The sequence below is a fragment of the Mobula birostris genome, chromosome 13 (genome assembly GCF_030028105.1).
Source record: "Mobula birostris isolate sMobBir1 chromosome 13, sMobBir1.hap1, whole genome shotgun sequence".
In the NCBI taxonomy this organism is placed as follows: domain Eukaryota; kingdom Metazoa; phylum Chordata; class Chondrichthyes; order Myliobatiformes; family Myliobatidae; genus Mobula; species Mobula birostris.
In genome coordinates this window covers 52,976,088-52,988,884 of record NC_092382.1, presented here as the reverse complement: position 1 = coordinate 52,988,884, position 12,797 = coordinate 52,976,088, and the positions used below count along the sequence as shown (strand labels likewise).

General features: G+C 45.8%; 4 non-coding genes across 4 annotated transcripts; 2 read left to right on the top strand and 2 right to left on the bottom strand.

The window, feature by feature from the left end:
* Window positions 1-2,810: 2,810 nt before the first annotated feature.
* On the bottom strand, window positions 2,811-2,892 carry trnas-gcu (transfer RNA serine (anticodon GCU)). Its single transcript has one exon. It is a non-coding gene; the product is annotated as a tRNA-Ser (tRNA).
* Window positions 2,893-3,766: 874 nt separating this feature from the next.
* Window positions 3,767-3,859, top strand: trnar-ucg (transfer RNA arginine (anticodon UCG)). The gene is made up of 2 exons: window positions 3,767-3,803; window positions 3,824-3,859. It is a non-coding gene; the product is annotated as a tRNA-Arg (tRNA).
* A 2,307-nt stretch (window positions 3,860-6,166) lies between these two features.
* trnae-cuc (transfer RNA glutamic acid (anticodon CUC)) lies at window positions 6,167-6,238 on the top strand. The gene has a single exon. It is a non-coding gene; the product is annotated as a tRNA-Glu (tRNA).
* A 6,013-nt stretch (window positions 6,239-12,251) lies between these two features.
* Window positions 12,252-12,333, bottom strand: trnas-uga (transfer RNA serine (anticodon UGA)). The gene has a single exon. It is a non-coding gene; the product is annotated as a tRNA-Ser (tRNA).
* Between the last annotated feature and the right edge of the window lie 464 nt (window positions 12,334-12,797).

The window sequence follows — 12,797 nt, the reverse complement described above, 5'->3', positions numbered from 1 at the left end:
TACGTAAGTCCAAATTTGCGCGTTAAAACCGGCCCTCTCACCTCCTTTCGAGTTATCAGAAAACATGGAAACACACTCTAAGTCAAATGGAAATACAAACGACCTCTGTGTCGGGTACTGGCCGAATCGAAGCGACGAAATCCGATCCCGAGGGCGATCGAAGTAACAGAGAGCGAGGAATGTCACAAAGTTTTCACAATTTGAGAAAAAGGCCGGATAGAAATGGCCCGTTGTTACAGGCAGGGGACTGCCCGGCTCTGCTTATTGCTCCGTGGGGTTTTGCTCGTCTCTGTGCTGACCTGACGCTGTGACCTGCAACTGGTGGATTGCTTGTCCGGCTGCAGTGATGCCTGGCTTTGTGACCTGAATACTGTTTTCATGCTTTTATTTTTGTACGATATGTTTCTCTCGCTCTCTGCTCACTGGGTGTTTGACAGTCCTCTTTTGTTTTAATGAGTTTTATTAGGTTTATTTTCTTCGTGGCTACCTGTATGGAGACGAATCCCAAGGTTGTATAAAGTCTTCACACTTTGATAATAAATGAAGGGACAGGCACAGGGAGAGCGAAAAAGCGAAACTAATCGCCATGGCATATTGTGTCGACATTCACGCCAATCTACTTCTCCCAAGATATTGTGGAGGCATTTGCAGTGATCCTTCGAGAAGCACAATATTTTCGAATAGTTTTGAAAATTGGAAACTGGCGATGTTGCAGGCTATTATTAACGATGAAGTTTCACGGCACTTCGAGGCACATAATAAAATAGGCCGAAGTCACCACGGTTTCTTCAAGGGGTAATCTAGTCTGACAAATCGTTTCAAATTCTTTGAGGAAATAACAGGCAGAATATGCAAAGGAGCGTCACTGAATGCTGTTTACTTGGATTTTCAGAAGGTCATTGACAAAGTGCAGCACACGAGTCTGCTAAAAAATGATAAAGGCCTCTCATAATACTGCAAAGGTACCGCCATAGATAGATGGATCACTGTTTGGGTGGAAATAGTGAGAATAAAGGGACTTTTTCTGGTCGTGGCCAAGTGGTTAAGGCGTTCGTCTAGTTGCATCAAGGTCGCTAGTTCGAGCCTCAACTGTGGTAGCGTGTTTGTGCCATTGAGCAAGGCACTTAATCACACATTGCTCTAGTCTGTGCGAGGAGTGGCGCCCCACAAAGACTTCCAAACTGCGCCTTGTAAGGCAAGAAAATGCCCGGCGTAGGCCTCTCATGGTCTGAGTCGACGTTCCCTCCCATCCCTCCCCTTCCTTTTCTGGTCGTGATGCTGGTGACTAATCGGTATTAGGGCCGCAATTTTTCACCTTATATGCCAGTAATCGGGATGATGAAATTGGTGACTTTGCCGCCAAAGTTGCGAACAATCCAACGTAGGTTGAAGAGTAGGTTGTCTTGAGGAAGCAGAAAATTTGCGGAAGACCTTGTTCAGATGAAGAGATAGGCAATGAAGTGCCAGAAAGACTATACGGTAGTACGGGAGGCAAATGGACTGTCAACATTTATTTAGAGAGAACTAGAAAATAAAAGCAAGTATGTAATGCGGAGCCTTTATAAGACTTTTATGTGACTGCAGATGGAATATGGTGAACGGTTCGGGTCCCTTATCTAAAACGGATGTGCCGGCATTGGAGAGAGTCCAGAGGACCGTCACAAGAATGATGCCCAGAGTAAAAGAGTTACCTATGAGAAATATTTTAGGACGCTGGGCCTTGGTCGCTGGAATTCGGAAGAATGAGTCGGGCATCTCATTGAAATCTATCGAATATTGACAGACCAAGATAGACTGGACATACAGAGGATTTTGTTGTAGTACTGGAGTCAAGGACCAGCGGGCACAACCTCAGATAAAAACGTCCCTTTTCTAAAGCAATTTCTGTGGCCAAAGAGTTATGGATTTGTGCAATTTATTGCCACGCATAGCCGTGAAAAGCAAGTAATTGGGTATATTTAAAGCGGCAGTTGAGGAGGTGGACAGGTAGTAAGGGTGTCAAATGTGACGAGGAGAAGGCAGGGGAATTGAGTTGAGAGGAATGATATGTATGACCATAAGAACATAAGAAATAGGAGCAGAATTCGGCCATCTGGCCCATCGAGTCTGCTCCGCCATTCAATCATGGCTGATCTTTTTTTTTCTCTCCTCATGAACTCCAGCTCCCAGCACTCTCCTCATAACCTTTGGTGCCATGTCTAGTCAAAAACCTACCAAACTCTGCCTTAAATACGCCCAGAGACCTGGCCTCCACAACTGGATGTGGCAATAAATTCCGCAAATTTACCACCATTTGGCCAAATAAATATCTACGCATCTCTGATTTGAAAGGGCGCCCCTCTAACCTGACTCTGTGCCCCCTTGTCCTAGACTCCCCTACCATGGGAATCACCCTTTCCACATCTACTCTGTCTAGTCCTTTCAACATTCAAATAGTTTCAATTAGATCCCCGTCTCATCCTTCTGAATTCCAGCGGGTACAGTCCCGGAGTCATCAATCATCCTTGTGAACGTCCTCTAGACTCTATCCACTGCTAGCCCATATTTTCTAAGATGAGACACCCAAAACTGTTCACAATACTCAAGGTGAGGCGTCAGCCGCGATGCAATGGCGGAGATCGGTGAGCCGAATAGCCTAATTTTGCTCCTATATCTTGTGGTATTTAGGCCAAATTTGGTGATAAATTAATGATGAATATCGCTTTCCATGACTCACATAACAAACCGCCTGGCGTCCCTGTGACAAAATTTGGAGGCTTGGATGTTTTAAAGTGACAGTTTCAAAAGTGGTCCCCCCGATTAACATGTCGCGACGAGGATGGGATTCGAACCCACGCGTGCAGAGCACAATGGATTAGCAGTCCATCGCCTTAACCTCTCGGCCACCTCGTCTGCTCTTCCCCCTCTAGTACTCCGAAGTTCTGATTTTCTTCACAGCATTTAAAACTTCTGCTTTAGGCCCACCCACGTGTGTTCAGATTCTAGGCCGAATTACTTTGCTCGCCGTGCTTACCAGAATTCATGGAGTTTGGATAAAGACAGTTTAGAGAGACATGTGCCAACCACAGGAAACATGGAAATAGGTATTTTATGCACTTTGGACCCCATGGACGTGCTGTGGCATACCTATCGAATCTGTGCTCTGTAACTCGGAGAAACTGTGAATGTTTTGAGTTGTAAAATGAGATAAATTTATCACGAATTAAATAAAATTTGAATAGCTTTGTTATCATATTGCTTGATTTCAAGTAAACAGATATTATAGGAATTTGCCATCTGGCTCGAGAATGACGATTTTCCGTGTTTTGGGCAAATGCAATAACCCGATAGTTACCACATTATGAGCGCTGACGGCTCGCCCGGCTGTGCGCAGCCGCAGATCCGAACATCCTAACGCTTACCCGACACATACACATAGCTGCTCGGTTCGGGAATACCAAACCAACGGCTGAAAACCTGAAAAGAAATCGAGTTGACTCTATCAATAATGTTTTGAATGTGGTGGACCATTCCACTGATTTCAATCGCAGAATATAACGCCGCTGCAAAAGACAGTGGCATGTGCCTTTGAGAATTCCTTTCTGTGTGACAGAAACTAAATATTGTACAGCCCAAAGCAGGAATGCATGGAGAGATATTGACAACAGGTCGAATGTTCACCTGGGATGAAATCACTGCTTGCGTGTACTTTTAGCTCGGTCAGGAAACCACTTAACAGGTGGAAACTCCTTGCAGCATTCAGCATGTTCCCTTTCTCACAGAATACGGCCGTGTGGCCTAATGGATAAGGCGTCTGACTTCGGTGCTTGACATGGTGGAAGTTATCAGAAGATTGCAGGTTCGAGTCCTGCCACGGTCGTTTTGAAAACCTGGCGGATTCGGTTCCATTCTGTCTCTCACTCCCTGCAGCCAACTAATTTTCTCAATTCCGCGTGAGGATTAACCGGAGTACTACACCCTCGGTGAAAACGTAATGCCTCATCTTCACAACATATAATATTATGTGGTGTTTCTGCAGACACTTTCATAAACAATTGGTTGGAGCTTCTCAGACGCTCAGGAGGTGCTGCTGGGAAGGTAAAGTTTATTTCCCATTGAGCTCCGTCTCCGAGCACACCTTATCGGTGAGAATTCACCACCCAGCACTGACGGTGCATTCTCCTGTCTCAAACACTCCTCCTCTTCTTGGACTCAGCGCGCTGGTCCTCTGCCTGTTCTGTGATATCTTCATCACTAATTGCCAACAAGACATCAACCGCCTCAGCATCAAAAATCCTGACTTCTCCTCGTACCGTACCCCTTTGAATACGCCGCCCTCCCAAATCTCAACCCCCATTCCCAAATTTACCTTCAATCACGCAGTCAAAGTGCTGCTGTTGTAGAGTGGCGGACTGACCTCTACCTTGCTGAGACAAGGCGGGAACTCTCAGACACATCTTCATCCCTACACCTTGAATAATCCCGACTGGGACGGTCACAGAACTGTCTCCGACATTATCACTGACGTCATCAACTCTGGAGAATCTGCATTCACTGTAGAAAATTCATGGTTCCATTGCCCTGAACTGCTCGCTCTACCTCCTACTCGATTCACAAATCTGATTGTCCAGGTAGGCTCATTGTCTCTGCCTGCTTCTGCCCCACTGATCCTGTGTTCTCAGAGCACCAGTCCATCCTATGTCCTATACTCAGTCCCTTCCCACTTGCATTCGCGAACCTTCCCGTGTTCTTGATCGACTCACTAACTTTCAGTCCCCTGGCTATGACCGTCTCATTTTCTCTATGGATATCCAGTCCCGCTATTAAAAGGGCCTTAAAACTCTCCACATTTCTCAAGGAAAGAACCAACCAGTTCCCTTCTATCATCACCATCCTCCGTCTGGCAGAACCAGTCCTCTCCTCAACAGTTTCTCCATCGGCTGCTCCCAATTACTCCAAACTCAATGGGTAGCCATGCACACTCACATGAGTCCAGCTATGTCTCTATTTTCGTTGGCTAAGTAAAACAGTCCATGTACCTGTCATGGCCCGGTCCGTGAAATCGGCATTCCCGTTCACGTTCCGGTTCATCGATCCTTATTCCGGGTTTTTCTTTTTTCCATTGTTCCACTGAATGCCTTAATCGAGGCACCTGATTCGCTTTTTGGGCTGGCACAAAAATACCTCTGCAAACCAAGGATTGGCTGCTGGACTGTTCCCTTCCCCTCCCCATCTGAATCCCTCACAGTTACCTCGGCGGTTTCCTCGGCAGTCACCTCGGCAATTATCCTGGGCAGTTCTCCCGGCCCTGCGTCCAAGAAAGGGTCCGTGCATTGCGTCCTAGGAGAGTCCCGACCCTGCGTCCTAGAAGGGTCCGTGCATTGTGTCCTAGAAGAGTCCCGACCCTGCATCTTAAAAGTGTCCCGGCCCTGAGCCCTGGAAAGGTCCCTGCCCTACGCCCTAGAAAGGTCCCTGCCCTGCGTCCTAGAAGGGTCCCGGCCCTGCGCTCCAAGGAGGGTCCCGGCTCTGTACGTAAGAGCCTAATCAAGCCGAGTCCAAGAACAGAGCCAAATCTACTCCAAGAGCCACGTCCTGTGCTGGAGCTTCTCGTCCTGTGCCGGATTTCCTCGTCCTGCGCTGCAGCTCCTCGCCCAGCCCAGGAGTCGCCGCCATTCCAGGAAAGCCTACCATTCCATCCCCAGACCATATTTCGGGCATTCTGAACGTCTGTTTTTCTTTCTCCTACCTCCATCCAGGCGGAGGGATGCTCGCAATCGCGTTGGCCACTTGCGTAGGTTATAGAAGACGCAGAAGTATAAACAAGCCTTTAGGAAGAAGACACCAGATATGTCGGTAACAGTGATGTGGTCGCGGGTTCGTAGGGCCGACCATTGAATTGCTTCGAGGCGATAGACAGAAATAAAATGACCCAGGTCTCATAAGATAATCTGAATGTCACAATGCTTATAAAGACACGGAAAACGCGTGTTTACCACAGAGTCATTCAGAGTCCAGAGTGTTCCTTAACCAGAAGCACTGGGTGAACAAAGGATCTGCAAAATGCTGAGCGGTGGATTCGTGGCAATATCTATCACATTTACTCATTATTATTATTTATCTATAGGTTTTGTTTTATGTTTTGCTTGTTTGATAGTTGTCTATTGCTGTGTGCAGCGTTTTATCAGCTTCCCTGGTGGTCTAGTGGTTAGGATTCGGCGCTCTCACCGCCGCGGCCCGGGTTCGATTCCCGGTCAGGGAATCAAAATATTGCCTGCTGTAATTTAATGTGCTAATTTTAAATTATGGTGTGGATTAGCTTGCTTCCACTAGAACCCCATTCCTGTCTATGCTTAATCTGCATTGGGTTGATTCAGCACCACAAAATATAGGAGCAGAATCAGGCCCTCTGGCACATCGGGTTTGCTTCGACATTTCCTCTGAGCCTCATTCTCCTGATTTTGTGTCATTTCATGCCCTGATCAATCTAGAATCTATCGATCTCGGACAATTATACAAAAAGACTTGGACTCCACAGGGGGCCTGTGGCAACAAATTCGACAGATTCATCGCTCTATGGCTAAAGAACTCACTCCTCATCTCTGTCCTAAAAGGACGCTCTTCTATCTCGAGGCTGCGTCCTTTGGTCTTATTTTCTCCCACCACAGGAAACATCCTCTCAACATCCGACCCATCAAGGCCTTTCACCATTCGATAGGTTTCAATGAAGTCACCACGCAACCTACTGAATTCCAGTGAATGCGGGTCCGGCGCCAGCAAACGCTCTTCATATCACCAGCCATTCCATCCGAGCATCATTCCCCTGAACCTCCTTTGAAATCTCCCAAGCTTCAGCAATAATTTCTCAGGTAAAGGAACTAAAACTGCTTACAATACTCCAAGCGAGGCCTCACCAGTTCTTTGTAAAGTCTCTGAATTACATCCTTGCTTTATATTGCTTTGTACATCAGTCACTGAAAGCAAGCATGCAAGTACAACAGGCAGTGAAGAAAGCTAATGGTATTCTGGCCTTCATAACAAGGGGAATTGAGTATAAGAACAAAGAGGTCCTTCTGCAGCTGTATAGTGCCCTGCTGAGACCACATCTGGAGTACTGTGTGCTGTTTTGGTCTCCAAATTTGAGGAAGGACATTCTTGCTATTGAGGGAGTGTAGCGTAGGTTCACAAGGTTAATTCCCGGGATGGCGGAACTGTCATATGTCGAAAGATTGTAGCGACTGGGCCTGTATACTCTGGAATTTAGAAGGCTGAGAGGGGATCTTATTGAAGCATATAAGATTATTAAGGGATTGGACACGCTGGAGGCAGGAAGCAAGTTCCCGCTGATGGGTGAGTCCAGAACTAAAGGCCACAGCTTAAGAATAAGGGGTAGGCCATTTAGGACGGAGCTAAGGAAAAACTTTTTCACACAGAGAGTGGTGGATATATGGAATGCTCTGCCCCAGAAGGCTGTGGAGGCCACGTCTCTGGATGCTTTCAAGAAAGAGATTGAGAGAGCTCTCAAAGATGGCGGAATCAAAGGTTATGGGGATAAGGCAGGAAGTGAATACTGATTGTGGATGACCAGCCATGATCACAGTGAATGGCGGTGCTAGCTCGAAGGGCCGAATGAACTACTCCTGCACCTATTGTCTATTATCTACTGTTTATATTCTAGTCCTATTGAAATGAAAGTGAACATCGCTAGCGCCTTCATCACCACAGATTCAACCTACAAATTAACCTTTGGGACATTATGGTGCAGTTGTGTACGTCGCAATGGGAGGCCTGTACAAGGACTCCCAAGGATTTTAGCTTCTCAATTTTATTGCTTGCAATATCTCTCCTTTTAGAAAGCGTGCTCCTTCTTTTTTGATAGCAAAGCGTACGACCATGTATCTCCCTGCACTGCATCCCATCTGCCACTCCCTTGTCCATTCTCCCAGCCTAAGTTCTTCTGTACCCTCTCTACCTCCGAGAATGACCTCCTGCTCGCTTCGCTGTGAAGAATCTGTACATGGGTGAGCGGAGTGATTCGACCATTCCAGGTTCCAGGTGCCTACAGTGGAACTGTTGGAATGTTTCATTAATTTCATCTGCTTTACCGGTGAGTTCAAAAACCGTTTCATGACAATATTCTGTGCCCATTTAGCGCTCGTGTAAGCTTCTTCATCTAATCTATTTGCCATCTGTCTACTTGTGCACCAGCAGGACACGTTTAATTAGAAAGAGGACAGTCAACGCACCAGTGTCTACTCTGATTCTGACTATTGGTGGTTGATCGAAGTCTTCTTGTTTACACATTCGTCCCGGCGGTGAACGCATCACGGGATGACATTGTTCTGCATTGCCGGTAAGAAATGAAAAGTGAGTCAGAGACAATATGGTTATTCAGCAATATGACTGCATCTTCATCGCCTGATCACAGCGGTAGTCGGCTTAGTAACCAAGCATTCTTCTTTGCCATTGCCTTCCATATCATGTCTGTCCAGTGATATCTGACATATTCCACTGATACGAGTCGTGAAGGAATTGTGAATTGATACAGGCTCTTTGACTCAAAGAACCATTCCGACCACCTTCCCACCAGAGTAAGTCCCAGTTTCCTGCGTGCGGACCATATTCCTCTAAGGCCCGCCCTTCCGTGAAACTGTTCTACCTGCCTGATCTACTTCTGGCAGCTCATTCCACATATCCACTGAACTCTTCATGGAAACGTTGCTGCCCACGTTCCTTTCAAATATTCCAATTTCAAATAATTTGGTCTCTTTTGCACAGAAAAAAAAGGCTGTTAACATTCATTTTATCTCTGTTTTAAATCTCATTCTCCTCGTCTTGGAATGAACAAATGACAGGCTTGGACAAATTCTTTATATAACCCAGTTCTTGTCCTGTAAACGTCATTGTATAACTTACTTGCACTGTTTTAAGTTTAGTAGACTATTTTCCATAATAGAAAGTTCCAAAACTCTAAATGGCACTCTATCCACAAACTCAACAACGACCTATCATAATGTCTTACTTTTCGTTGCTTCCTGTTGTCCTGAATGAGGAAGGCCGGAATGAGAAAAGGCTTTTCACTACACTTCCGAAATCAGTGAACAGTGAGCCTGTGCCTCTGGGTCCCTCGTATCAACTGTACTCCGGGATGCCCTGCCATTTACAGCACACGTGCTTTGCAAGTTTTATTTCCAAAGTGTACGACATTATACTTATCTGCGTTGGAATCCATTTACAACACATCCGCCACTTCTTTAATTGAACCAGCTACGCTTGTAATCAAGAGTAATCTCCCTCAGTATCAACAGCACCGCCTAATTTTGTGTCATGCAGAAACGTCCTGATCAGGACGCGACTTTGCATCAAAATTAGCGACATAAATAAGGATTAACGCACAACAGTGACACACCGAGCTGACCACCACACATCCTCACTTGCGCCCTTCAGTTCCCTCCCAACTCCTTCCCCATTCTTAGCTCCCCACTCCAGTCATCAACTCTCTACCTTCAGTTCAGCGGCAGTGTGTGGGTCGGAATTGTGTACTATCTCCTATCGTCCAGAGATGTTACCTGACCCGCTGTCCACTATCCCTGCAGCGATTCCTTATTTGTTCTGTATGACATTCGTTTGACAAGGAGAAAATGATTTTGAAAAAAAAAAAATCGCAGGTGCAGTCTCAATAAAACCCGAAATAACTGTGTGAGGTCTTACAGGCAATAACTTACAATAAATACAATGTATAATTTGATCTTCATCACGACTCACTGAACCTCAATCCCTCGCCTATTAAACACACTCAGTGATGCTGTCTCTCTGTAGAAGAAGGTGACCATGTATTTCCCATATTGGACTCCAGTCGTAATCACTCAGTTTGACTTCATCACCTTGACTCACCTGGACCGGTTCATCACTGCTCAAATCTCAGTGAGTATTGCCTGGTCCAGTCGAGTTTATTGCCGTGTGCCTCGGGACGGTGAGGTACAGGTACAATAAAAAACTTGCAGCATCATTGCAGGCTCGAAGAGACAGAGAGCCCGCAAAACATAAATCATACAGTTCTGCATTATTAACAAAAGCTAGATATAAATCTTGTGCCGTTTTCAGACTTGGAAATTATTCCTCGGGCAAACTGATTATATAGATTGGGAACAACTGATCTCCCATCGGTCCCTATTATATCCATTGAGTTAGCAAGAAATGCTAAAGAAATGTCTGTTTATTCCCTTTCTTTAAACACACAGACAACAGGGAGAAGGGCAAGGCTCTAATCCTCTTCAGCCAGCGCTGACATTCAATAAGGTCAGGCTGGTCTAAACTTGTTGTCAATCCTACTCCCCATACCACACTTGCCGGTCATATGTTCTCCACTAAATCTTCTTCCGTCTCCCTAGGTGAGAGGAGGTAATCTTCTGTCGTCCGCCTTTATTTCTACGCCCTGACAACGCCCTCAGCTTCCGATAGAAGCATATGGATATAAATGTTAAAAAACGCGACATTGTTCTGAGATTTTGCTCAGGATTAAGAGGACTTTGGGGAGGCAGAGCCAGTCAGGGTCTGTGGGAGAGAACAACCCCTGGGTGAAACCGTTTTCCGCCATTGGTTAACATATTAGATTGACATCTGCGCACACCAATGGCAGCCAGGTATGGTGCATGTCTTTGACGAGGGTTGGTTTGTGGGTTGTTGTCTGATGACGGGAGTGTGCACAGTCGCTACACCCCACCAGTCACAACCGGCGAGGGTGATATTGACGGAAAATTAGCGAACCAGATTATGTACGGCAATGTACGGTCGCTCGCTTGTCAAGAGTGCAATGGAGATTCTGCAGAGCGAGTGACATGAAACTGCGAAAGCTCTTCCCTTTCATGGACCCGTCGGCTCTGTTCAGCGACTGAGTCATAATCTCAAATCCCCCTCCCACCCTCGGCTGAACAATATTTCTTATTGAAAGGAGTAAATATTTTATTGGTTCAAACTTCAATACTTTTTCAGCTAAAATTCACATGGTGGTCCTATCTTAACAGAGCACTGAACCAAAGTTCCGGGAACAGATTTATTGGAAAATCGCTACTCCTTCATGTCTTGTTACCTGTTCGCCCCTACGTTGCCGCACCAGTTCACGTCTCCTACCCTATACTCAACCCCAGCTGTGTCGTAAAGGAATATCTATAAACTTCCCACCCCAAATACGCAGTCCTTTCACTGAGCACAAACATCGATTATTGATTGCTGAACGCTTGCTTCAGCCTTGAGAGGAGAGTGTGGGAGTGAGAAGGAAAGAAGTATGTGCAGAGAAGAAAGGAGAAAGAGAGAGAGAGAGAGAGAGAGAGAGAGAGAGCAAGAGAGAGAGAGAGAGAGAGAGAGAGAGAGAGAGAGAAGAGAGGGGGGGAGAGAATGTGTCTGAGTTTGTGTATGTTACAGAGACGGATAGAGAAAGAGTGAGACATGGAAGTGAAGCTGGGGAGAGAGTCGCATCGTAGACAGGGCAAGAGAGATAAGCGGGGGAGTTTGAAAGGCAGTGGAAGAGAGAGAGTTACACTGCAATTTACCAATTTCATGTTCACTTTGGGCCATCGTTTTCCTCATAGTGTTTTCTTGACCATCAGAATAGTTCACCCCAGCGAGAAAACGAAATGGTTCTTTCCGTCCCTTCATTTAAAGTCGGAAGCTGGAGGGCTCGTAAGTATTGTCACCGTTCGGACGGAGGAGGGAAATAGTTCATGCGTTTACACATGATCTTCCAACAGAGGGAGCAACAGAGGGCGCTACGTTATACTTATTGATGTTACTTCTCCGAGTTTCTTCAATTATAAAGACAATTAACTTTAAATTGGTGCCATTAATTCTTAAAATTCCAGAGTTACTGCTGATTTGGATGCAGGAATTCTGCTCAGTGCGATATATCGTCCCCAGTCTAGCTGAAGGAAGTAGGTTGGTGAACGAAGTGGGGCGCTCTGTATCCATACAGTTGCAGAACTTACCGACATCAATCGCTCTGTTTCTACCCGAAATCTATTCTTAGATACTCGCTTGCAAAATAACAATGTCGTCGCTAAGTAAACTCCGCGAGAAAGGGTTGTTTAAGATTCCTCACCGAGATTGATCAGAGTCGGAGTGAAAATGAACTCTTGGCACTGAGAATGGAAGAGTATTGAAGAGTGTAAGAATCTTAACATTTGCAGCCTGGGTTTGGCAGAGAATGTAGCGTTCAGACAGCAGCCAGGGAGTTATTGACAGGCAGTTGGAGTTCTGGTCCCTCGTGCCTGTAGTGTGACCGCTGCGAGCAGGGCTCGAACCTGCGCGGGGAATCCCCATTGGATTTCAAGTCCAACGCCTTAACCACTCGGCCATCGCAGCTCCATCTATGTTAATCACTCACCGTAGCATTGCACCTGAAGTGATTTATTTTCAGTGATGGAAATGATAAATCACCATTCCAATACAAATAGCATGATTGGACAATGTGGGAATTTGTTTCAGGACAGGTAGGTCAGAACGTGAGTGTAGAGGGATAACACTGGCGTCAGTATCGTCAATGAAGGAGATTTCCACTGCTGGGGATAAAGGTCAGGATTAGAATCAGGGTTATAATGACGGATATATGTATTTTTGTTGTTTTATGGCAGCTGTACTGTGTAACACATATAGAATAATAATATAAGATCATAGGTCCATAAAAAAAAAGAACAGGAACAGGAATTCGCCCCATCGAGTCTGTTTCGCCAATGTAGCAGCGCTGATTTATGATCCCCTCAACCCCATTCTACTGGGCATGGACATTGACGTCTTTAACAAACAAGAAATTATCAACCACTGCTTCA